Below are 10,386 nucleotides of genomic sequence, written 5' to 3'. Positions count from 1 at the left end.
ATTGAAAGCCACCACACATGTATGCGTAATCAGGAAACCTGTGGAGGACAGAAGACTAGTGTAATTAGAGTGACAGGTGACAGATTTAGCCTTTCAGATTAAGACCTAGAGTTAACACTGCTTTTATCCCCTAGCCCCTAATCTAGCGGCATTATTTGCATGACTATAACCCTCTCCAAGATTATGCAGATGTTCTATAGGACTGATATTTACTTTAAATATATGTCAAATATCAAAGAGCTGAAAGAGAAATTCAAATGCAATTTGTACTTACCAAGAGGTGGGTGGTTAAGGCCAGAGATACTATTTATCTTTTGATTTTTGCTCTCCTCTTATGACTCTTTGGGAAAATGCTATCCATAGGGGAAAAGTCAATAGTAAGCATGTGTTTGATGCCGTAGGAACCCCTGTTTTCTCCTTGCACCTTCTGAAGGAATGAGTCAGTGGTGATTTTCTGGTATGACCCAGCTGCACTCAAATGCTCCATGAAATGGTTTCATAACCTAAAGGAATTTTTCTCACTGATTTTTAAGCCTCCCCATTGCCTTGCTCTATGATTTATGGAGTAACGCTCTTGAGATAAATGGTATGTCCCACCTGAATAAAATAACAGTTCTTGGAATAGAAGGAAGATAGAGAAGTTTGGGGGAATGTAAGAGAATTCAAGTCAAGAGCAGAGACTGGAAGAGAAGAATTCTGGAAAGGTGATTACTCACAAGGTGGGATGGAGAAGAGAAAGAACCCTGAAAGAAACAAGACTTCCTTTGGGGCACTAATGCTTTTCTGCACCCGCACAGCAAAACTGGAGCATCCAAGAAACATTTTAGGCCATCACCCTGAGGGTTTTACTTTTGTTTGCTTATTTGCTTGTTGACCTGATTATTTCAATGAAAACCCTATCCAAGGTGGTTTTTGTATGTTTATTTCTTTGCTGCTCTAGCAATGAGTTCATAGCCAATGAAACTCCAAAGTCAAATAGACTGCTTTGTGATTTTTAAGACACCTAGAGAAGACAGCAGAAATGAGAGTCATGTCTTAGATGAATATAGCGGTCCTCTCTAAATATTTGCAGCTCTCTATCTTGTAGGCACATGGTAGGATTATGCTTTCTGTTCCTCTAGTGGTTGGATGGAGCCATGCACCAGCTCAGGCCAATGAGGGGTAAGTGAAAGCAATGTTTGTCTTTTCTAGTCTGGAATGTCTCATTCGTGGTGCAAGACTGCCCAGAGCTTCCTTTGGCCCTGGCACCATGGCAAACCAGATTTGGGGGAAATGGGAGTGACTGCTCCATCTGCCTACATCCCTGAATGACTGCAGTGACAAATGACACGAACTCCTTTATTGACCTAGGATGGGTGTGCATTGTGAATGACCTCTATGGCTCGAAGTCCCCGAGCTTTCAGAATTGCTTACTAGAGCACATTTTAGCCTATTCTGATATATGTAATCAGAGCTTTGTGCAGTGGCAGTATTGTAGCCAATGAGGTTTATCCAAGGTGCGATTATTGCTAATTGATATATATAATCAGTTTGAGACCTAGTTTGATAGTTTGATGCACAAACTGCAAGGATTGTTCTGGCTACAGAAGTCTGTCTTAGTCAGGGTTTTCCAGGGAAACTGATTACACTGTATGTGTGTGTGTGTGTGTGTGTGTGTGTGTGTAAAGAGATTTATTATAAGAATTTGGCTCACATGATTATGGAGGCTGAAAAATCTTAAAAATCTACGGCCACCAAGCTGGTGACCCAGGAGATCCAAAGATATCATTCTAGTTTGAGTCCAAAAGCTTGAGAACCAGGAATGCCAATGGTGTAAATTCTGGTCTAAAAGCCAGCAGGTTTGAGATCCAAGAAGAGCCAATATGTTGATTTAGTCTGAAAGCAGGAAAAGACCCAAGTCCCAGCTCAAGGTCTCAGGCAGAAGGTCCCATTCATTCAGCCTTTTTGTTTTTGTTTTTTTTCAGGCCTTCAACTGATTGGGTGAGACCCCTCTGCATCAGGGAAGGCAATGTGCTTTATTCCATTTACCAATTCAAATGTTAATCTCACCCTAAAACACCCTAACAGACACACTAAAAAAAAAAAAAAGTTTGACTAACTATCTGGGCACTTATGGCCCAGGTGAGGTGAGACATAAGATTGACTGTCATGAGATGCATTTGAGGCATGGCAGGAAATAAATTAATTCTATGATGAACAAATCTAGGAGCCAAGACAGAGTGATGGAATCAGGTGTTAAAATCAGTCCATTTAGCCAATGAGACTCCAAAGACCATTACAGCGCAGGAGGGACAAATGCCCTTGGCTTATAAGTAAAAGTCTCACTACATAACTGTCCCTATTCTGATGCCAGTGTGTTTCCAGCTTGTACGTTCCCAGGGTACACAGCGTTTACCTAGCTCTGATCTTGGATTTGTTCTCTCCTGTGTTCTTTTTGAAGGATGGGAAAGGTCTTTATCTCCCTCTTGGAAAGTCTGGCTCTTTGGATCTTAAAGTTGACTTTCTGGCAAAATGTTGTCAAGAGGACACTTCCCTGGGAAAACAGATCAACCCAACTGTACACTGGAGTGTCCATCTCACAGATCACTACACCTATCAGCTATGGTTATTCTCACTTTCCTTACACATAATCCCACTAGTCTCCAAAGAGAGGCTGGCTTTCTGTGAACCTGAATGTCAAAAGAAGGGTTAACTCTGAAGACTCATGTTAGGCTCCAAAGGCATAAGGCAAGACGTGTGTGGAATCAAAAATTTCATCGAAAAATATTTTAAACTCACTGGGACATATAGCAAATCTGGTTTGGGGCTTATTGTAGGAGACCTTAACGAGTCCAGAATGTCCATATTCTCCTTGAAGTGTTGGACTCATAGTTTCTTGAGTTGAACAGATCTTGAATTTCTTGAGAAATAGTTGGCTTATGTGTAGGGACCACATTATATTAAAATTTTTATTTTATATATTTTTGCTCCCTGAGCACATTCAATGGACTGTGTGGAAACTGCATGTTTGTAGGTGGGGATTCTGCTGGTCTGCCTGTTATGTATGGCCGCATTAGCATAAAAGAAGATCAATTTAGAAGCCAGTGTGGACCAGCACATGAAATTTCAAAATTCTTGGCATTCTTGGGTAGGACTTCTGCCCATCTTAGATGTCCTGGAAGGTCACCAGAGCAGCAACCTCAAGGAACCACTCCAGTGGCAGATTTTCAATGATTAGCTTTGAGCTCAGCTTCTTGTTAAGTGAAAGTGATTAAAAAGGATTTCAAGCATGCAGCCCATGACGGCTGAAAGTGGCAGATGGTGTGAGCTAGTACATTATGTCAAGGAATCCATGTACATTTTTGCAACCATTTACAGCTCTTGGTACATATTAATACTCCCAGAACGCTGTCATCACAGGAGCCTGGCCAGCTGACCCTTGTCAAATGTGCCATTTCTTTTTCATTTCCAAAAGGCTTCGTTTCAGTTGTATTTTTTTTTATCCTCTTCTAGGAGAATATTGTTTGGAGGTTTATTATTTTTTTTTTTACTTATTTTTTAAATATATATATATATATATTTTTTTTTTAAGAATTCAAGGCATTCAGAATTATTCTTGTTTTACCTATGTCTCATTTGTCTGGGGTAGATGTTGGGGGCTGGGGAAATTTTACTGCCTGGCTGTTCTATCATAAGTGACACCCCCCTTCCCCCCAAATAAGACCTCAGGGAAGACAGAGGCAATGTGGGTTTGTGAATTTCATTTTATCAGCCCTATAGCCACCATAGTAGTGGAAGCACACACATTTTGGTAGAACAGGTAGTTCTAATCAAACTGCCTAATCTGGGTGGGTCCTAGTGTGCTGCTGTATTTGCAGATGAAAAGGTCTAAAGCCTGAGCTTGTCTTGACCCAGTGAAAAGATCCAAGCCAAGCTGCTGCTTACTCACAGGATCATTTTTGGAGCAATAGCCTTCATTTGCAAAATGTCTGGCAATACTGTAAAAATGTCCCCACCTTGGTCTAACATCTACCTCATCTCTTACTTCACACAAAGCTGTTTTGCTGTTTGGGGCAGTTTTGCCAATGGACTTCCTTGAGTGTGACCACCCTTTCTCATACTTGACAAACCAGGAAGCCTGAGCCAATCAGCAGAGCCTGCTCTCTCTCCGTGGTTGGGGTACAAGCAGGGCATTGGTGATGGTAATCAATTTCCAAGGCATTTCTTTGGATTTCTTGAGCTGTTCAGGTTCTAGCTATAGGACTACTGTGGCCATGGTAGGGGGGAAGGGCTTCTGGGCAACCAAGAGAAGAAGATGAAGCTGTCGTGCTTTCAGAGTGACACTAGAGAGTCACTCTCTGCTGGAAGGTGGCAGTGGGCGACCTCAAAGGGGCTCATTCGCAGGTTGGTTAAGCAACCATGAGGATCCGTCATAATATTTGGGGAGAAACCCCCAAGGAAAGGCTGGACTTCAAATAACACAAGCATATAGGGACTTGGATTCACTGTAGTTTGCATACGAAAAGAAAAATAATTTTCTTTTCTGGCTGATACCAGGTCCTTCTACCTTTCTCCGCAGCTTCTATCTGGTCCAGAACTCATTCTCATGTCTTCTCTCCTCGAGCTCATCTCATTTTAACAATAGTCATCTGTAGTCTCTGGAAGGGTCTACATAGCAGAACAAATTAGTCATGAATAAGACCGGACAGCCCAGACCTTGTGAAATGTACCAATGGCTGGCTCTTCTGTGGCTGTCTTTTGAAACCTGGGTGACAGGATGACACCCAGTGGGTGGAAAGAGCGTTTTTCTCTGAAGGAAATGAATGTTCCCACTGTCAATCATCCAGGGAAGTGATTAATCTCGGGCAGAAAGTGAGAAAGCTTTGTATGCCATGGCAATAATGAAGGTTGTAAAGTTACAGTGCTCATTAGGGGTATTACTGTTGTAACTGTGTTACCTGGCAGGTCCCATGGGAAACGGATCAGGGCAGTCCTATTTAGCTAGTGCACTGGGAGAGGGCGGAGCCCTGAGAAGTGGAGGTAAATCATGAGCCCTCAGGGCAAATCCAAGATAGAAAAGAAAGACTTGGCTGACAAACAGCAGAGTCTCCTCCAGTTTGCAGTCGGCCATCCCTGGCAATGAGCAGAGAAGGACTTGAGCATCTCTGTTCGGCAGATACCTGTTGGATTATCTGTTCCTTAACTCTCACTTCCACCCGGCAATTCTAATGACCAGAGAACCTGACAGCAGCTCCCTACCTGGTTTTACCTGGAAAGCAAATGGAGCTCATTGGAAAACAGGTCACCTTTCTTCCTCCACTCTCTAGGGAGTCCAGATCCCACTTCTGAGTGTCCAGGGCCTGCGTCACTCACAGATGAGTAAGGTGACTTCATGCCCATGCATGAAGATTTCAGCCTTACTGCAAAGCCCTGCTCTAAGCAAAATTATCTTCCCTTTATTATTAGTTGCCTAGAACTCCTATGTTATTTCTATGGGTTAAGCATTATGTTTCCAAGAATCCCCTATAAAAATGAAAATATCTACAAATGGGTAGGATACTCAAGTGTTGTCAGCTGTGCACGCAGTGCTGGGAAGAAGTTTAACCCTGTGTTTCCCCACACCGGCCCTGGTGGTGCAGAAGATGGTTGTAGGGGGTACCCACGCAGTCTAACCCAGGATCCTGTTTTATTTTATGTTTTTCCTGGCAGTCACTTTTTGTTTAAGGCAAGTAGGCCTACTGGTCAATGGTACAGATACAAAATTCATTTTAAATAAATTTAGGTATCTAACGTAAATAGAGTTTAAATTTTTAGAAAGGCAACTTGAAGAAAATGATTAAGTACATTGCAGAGAGGTGGACATGGGCATGGAAAGTAGTCTGAGTGATTCAAAGTTTGGGGGAATTCTGGTGTACCCCCATCTTATTTCCATAGATGCACCCCCATAATGAGGGTGCGTGAGGCAGAAGCAAGGTTGTGAGTTCTTGGCATTGACAAATTGAATAACTGAGCGATGATGGGTGCTGGGAACAGCTGGAGGGGGCGTAGGAAAGGAACTGGTTTATCAGGGGGGCCGGGTGGACTAGTGGGTGAGACTCCAGTTCTCACTCTGGCTCTGTCAGGACTGACAAGCAGGGGACAAGGTCCTAGGTGACCATGGTTTCATCCCCCTCTCTAACGGGTGAAAGCCCAGAGCATGGGGCTGGGCAGAGCAGTGTTTGTCCTTAGGCTTCCTCGCCATGGGCAAAGAACTTACAGTGAAGCAAAAGACCATCCCTTGGGATGTCCTTCCAGAAAAAGAGCCTAAGAATGACAGATGACATTGGAGGCTAACACAGAGGCCAAACCTGAGGCAGGGTCATGCTCCCAAGAAATTCCCAGAAGGCCTGGGGATATGACCAAGGGTGTTTTGATCTTAACTATGACTGGGAAGGCCCTTGAAATGGCTCTCCTGACCTTGGAGGATAGTGACCCTGGGTTTTTCAGAACTTGATTCCCTCAAGGACCAGTTAGTGGCTTTAAAGAGCTGGATGGTCTGTTGCATGAGAGCAGGCACTGGCTCATCTTGCTCACCAGCCTCCTGAAGCCATGGGCACAGAGTTGGATCCCAGCAAGCATTTTCTGATGAATGAATGAGTGAATGAATGAATGAAAATATATCGATCTAAGCTGAGTTACATGATCTTGAGGAGATAGTCCCCCTCTCCGAGCCTCCATGTTTTCATTTGTAAAGTAAAATTACACAGTTGGCTAAATCATACCCTCAGTTTGGTTTGCCTCGTAAGGCTCTTGTGTGATCAGATTAAACACCACTGATAATAATAGTTTATTTAGGGAGGGCATACGGCATGCCAGGAACTGAGCTGAGATCTTTCTATGCATTCATCTATCCCAGTTACCCCTACAAGGGCAGCACTCTCTTTAGGACAGCTACAACATTAGTAGGGCCCAGTGCAAAAAGAAAATGTGAGACTCTTTGTTTAAAAATTACTAAGAATTTCAAGATAGGGACAACAGAGCGCTACACCATGTATAAGCCCCCTTAAACATGGGGTTCTATGCAACGGAAGATGTCCCCCATCTATGAATGAAGCTGGCCTTATTACTGTTTCCCATTTGCAGATGGTTTAACCAAGGTATAAAGCAGTTCCCACTCTTACAAGGTCACTGGCTATGAAGAGGCACGTGGGATTCATTTCCTGGCAATTTGAATCAAGATGGCAGTTCTGTCTCTAGCACATTTCTGTGGAGACAATGCAAGCAGGAAAAGGAGCTAATAAAGAGTGTGATTTTCTTTTCACCAACAGGGTCAGCCCTATGAATAAAGACCCTAAGACCTGTGAGATGAAGAAGTTCTGGGGATCTAATATATAGCATGGTATGATAGTGAATTATACTGTACTGTACACAGGAAATTTTCTAAGAGAGTAGATCTGAAGTGTTCTTACCACACATGGAGCCAAAAAGATAACTATGAGGAGACGATGTGTTAAAAAACAGATTGTGTTAATCATTTCACAATGCATAGGTATATTAAATCATCACCTTGTGTGCTTTAAAAAAAAATCATGTTGGGGCGACCTGGGTGGCTCAGTCAGTTAAGTGTCTGACTCTTGGTCATAGCTCAGGTGTTGATCTCAGGGTTATGAGTTCGAGCCATGCGTTGGGCTCCAAGCCACTGGGCATGAGCCTACTTAAAAAAAAAAAATCATGTTGTTCAACTTAAATATATATAGCTTTTATCTGTCAATCATACCTCAAAAAATCTGGCAGTGGGGGAATAAGGAAATTTCTGGAAACTACTTTCTGTCAGAAGCATTAGCTGCCACCAGTGGGCCTGGCCTGGAAGGGCTCCTAATTTCCACACAAAGCACTCTCTCCTCACACTGTCTCCCACCCTCATTTAGGGACCATAAACATTGCGACAGGTACTGATTGGTTTGAGGCCATCAACATGAGTTTACAAAAGAGGAGGTCATGCCTAATCAGCATGATTAATATCACCTGTGATGTGTGCTCGCAGCCGTGTGCAGGAACGAAGGCACTAGAATCCACTTGGGCTCTGAGGAAGGCTCTCGGTCCAGAAGACAGGCAAAGTGGTGGGGATAAAATTGGGAACTGCCTGCGTTCTACTGAGGACAGAGCCAGCCTGTCAAAGGCTCCTGTGAAGCCAGTAGATGAGAAGTCCCGATTCACCTTTCATGGAGAATTCTTCAATCACTCACTCCACCGGCTCCCAGGGGAATGCAGACCACCCCTCCAATTCTCTTGCACTTTGTTTGGGAAAGGGGAGCACTGTATTCAGAGAAATCAAATCCCAAGTGTGGTTACAACAGATGTCTAGAACCTAACTCCTACCCCAAGACTCCTTTGAAGTCAGTGAACAATGCCATTAATCCAAAATGAGAACAGCAAAGGTTTACTATCACAGCCGAATGGTGACTACCCTACAGGCAGGCGGTGTAGGTTAGATTTCTTCATATCTCTCCTTACAGTGAGAGGTATTTGGTCAATTATTTTAAAGGCAGAGGAGGTGGGATGGACACACATCTGTGCCTAGACCAGGACTCAGTGAACTTCTGTGAAAGGCCAGATAGTAAGTATTTTAAGCTTGTGGGTCATATGACCTATGTGTCAACCAGTCAGTTCTGCTGGTTCAGTGGGAAAGCAGCCACAGACAATATGTAAATGAATGAATGTGTCTGTGTTCCAATAAAACTTTATTTATATTTTATAAATATTTATTTTTGAGAGAGAGAGAGCGTGCATGCATGCATGTACAAGTGGGGGAGGGACAGAGGAAGAGAGAGAGAGAGAGAATCTCAAGTAGACTCCCCACCGAGCATGAGCCTGATGTGGGGCTTGATCCCATGACCCTAAGATCATGACTTGAACTGAGACCAAGAGTTGGATGCTCCAAGAGTGAATTGAGCCATCCAGGTGTCCCTCTAATAAAACTTTATAAGAATAGATGAAGAGCTGGGTTTGACTCCTGTCCATAATTTGCCAGCCCATCGTCTAGGCTTTCCTTTGGGAGCTCTCAAGGTTGAATGCCCCTGAGGATTGCTGTAGATAGATTTGTGGAGATAACAGTGGTTTAAAGGATTTTCTAAAAATGACTTTGATTATATGTAATTTGGAAAGACTTTGTTCCCAACCCTAGTCTAACATGCTGTTACATGTGAATTTTTTTTTTTTTATGTGTGAGAGAATTGGCTACCAGGGAGGTTAGGTAATTTGTCCAAGGGCATCCTGCTAGGGATGGAGCTGGGATTTGAACTCAGTGTATTTTTGGAACTTCTCACAAACATCAAGAATTGACTGATAGAGATGACCTATCTTTCAGGACAGTGGTTCGCATAACGTACTACTCAGGTCCCTGATACAAGCTTTGGCATTTTTGTGACAGTATTAGGGGGAAGGAGTAAAGGGTGGCATTCACCAGGAGAGGCAATATTAGTCCCCGCCCCCCACTCCAATTAGTTCTTGTCTTCCTCCACCTCCCCTCATCCCCACCTCCCTGTAATATAAATCCTTTGAAATACGATACTGCTCTCAGTAGACCTGGACATTTTTATTAGATGTCAGGATCCTATTTGGCCAAAGTCATGGGACTTACATTTCTTGACCAAGTATGATGTCATTGAGAAGTTCATGTTCTTGACATTGTTCGAGAGTCCTGTTAAAAAAGCCAAATCTGTTTTTATGGGCTCTCACAGCGGGGAAGCAGCCATGGTAATGCATAGCCATATCAATTAGAAGTGGATTAATTAAGCAATAAGACAGGAGCAGCAGTGCATTTCAGAGAGGTTATTGCACGGCTCAGAGAGTGCTGCTGAGGCATCCAGCCAAAAGTCGAGTGACTTCCACTGGCCACGGCATTTCAGCCATCCAAGACGTGTAATGTTCTCCCAGAAACAGTATCCTCTGCCATCCATTTCCACTGTGAGAAAGAAAAAGACCCTCTTATTAACTAGGTGTTATTAAGCATGGGCAAATTGACAGCCATTTCATTCTTTCATAATTATGATTAATGGCCTTCCCAATGAAGTCATTGTCTGCTATCCCAAAGCCGATTGGTCCCCTTTGGGACAGTGTCACCAAGTCATGGTTAATGTTCCTAGAAGCATGGAACGTGTAGAGTTTCACAAACTCTGGGGAGGGAGGGTGAGCCCTAATTGCTTTTGGGGACTGTTTGCACAGGAAGCAAGCCTCTTCTTGGGGAAGTAAACTCTGCAGAAGCGAAGGCAGGTGGGGATGCATGGACATAGTAGTGGGAGAAGCAGAGACAAGAAGAGGCGGGTTGTCAACTGCCACTAGCCTTTACCCCATGCTTAGCTCTTTACGAGGCACATTCACATGGATCTTTCATTTGAACTCTTTAGTAATTCTTTGGAGTGACTGAAT

The 10,386-nt window shown here is 43.4% G+C and overlaps 1 non-coding gene across 1 annotated transcript; it reads left to right on the top strand.

Annotated features, from left to right (window-relative positions):
• Positions 1-1,451: 1,451 nt before the first annotated feature.
• LOC132006266 (U4 spliceosomal RNA) lies at positions 1,452-1,594 on the top strand. Its single transcript, XR_009401038.1, has one exon. It is a non-coding gene; the product is annotated as a U4 spliceosomal RNA (small nuclear RNA).
• Positions 1,595-10,386: the final 8,792 nt, after the last annotated feature.

This window comes from Mustela nigripes, chromosome 17, assembly GCF_022355385.1.
Source record: "Mustela nigripes isolate SB6536 chromosome 17, MUSNIG.SB6536, whole genome shotgun sequence".
Lineage (NCBI taxonomy): Eukaryota > Metazoa > Chordata > Mammalia > Carnivora > Mustelidae > Mustela > Mustela nigripes.
The sequence above is the reverse complement of the archived record's forward strand: the minus strand, read 5'-3'. Positions and strand labels throughout refer to the sequence as shown.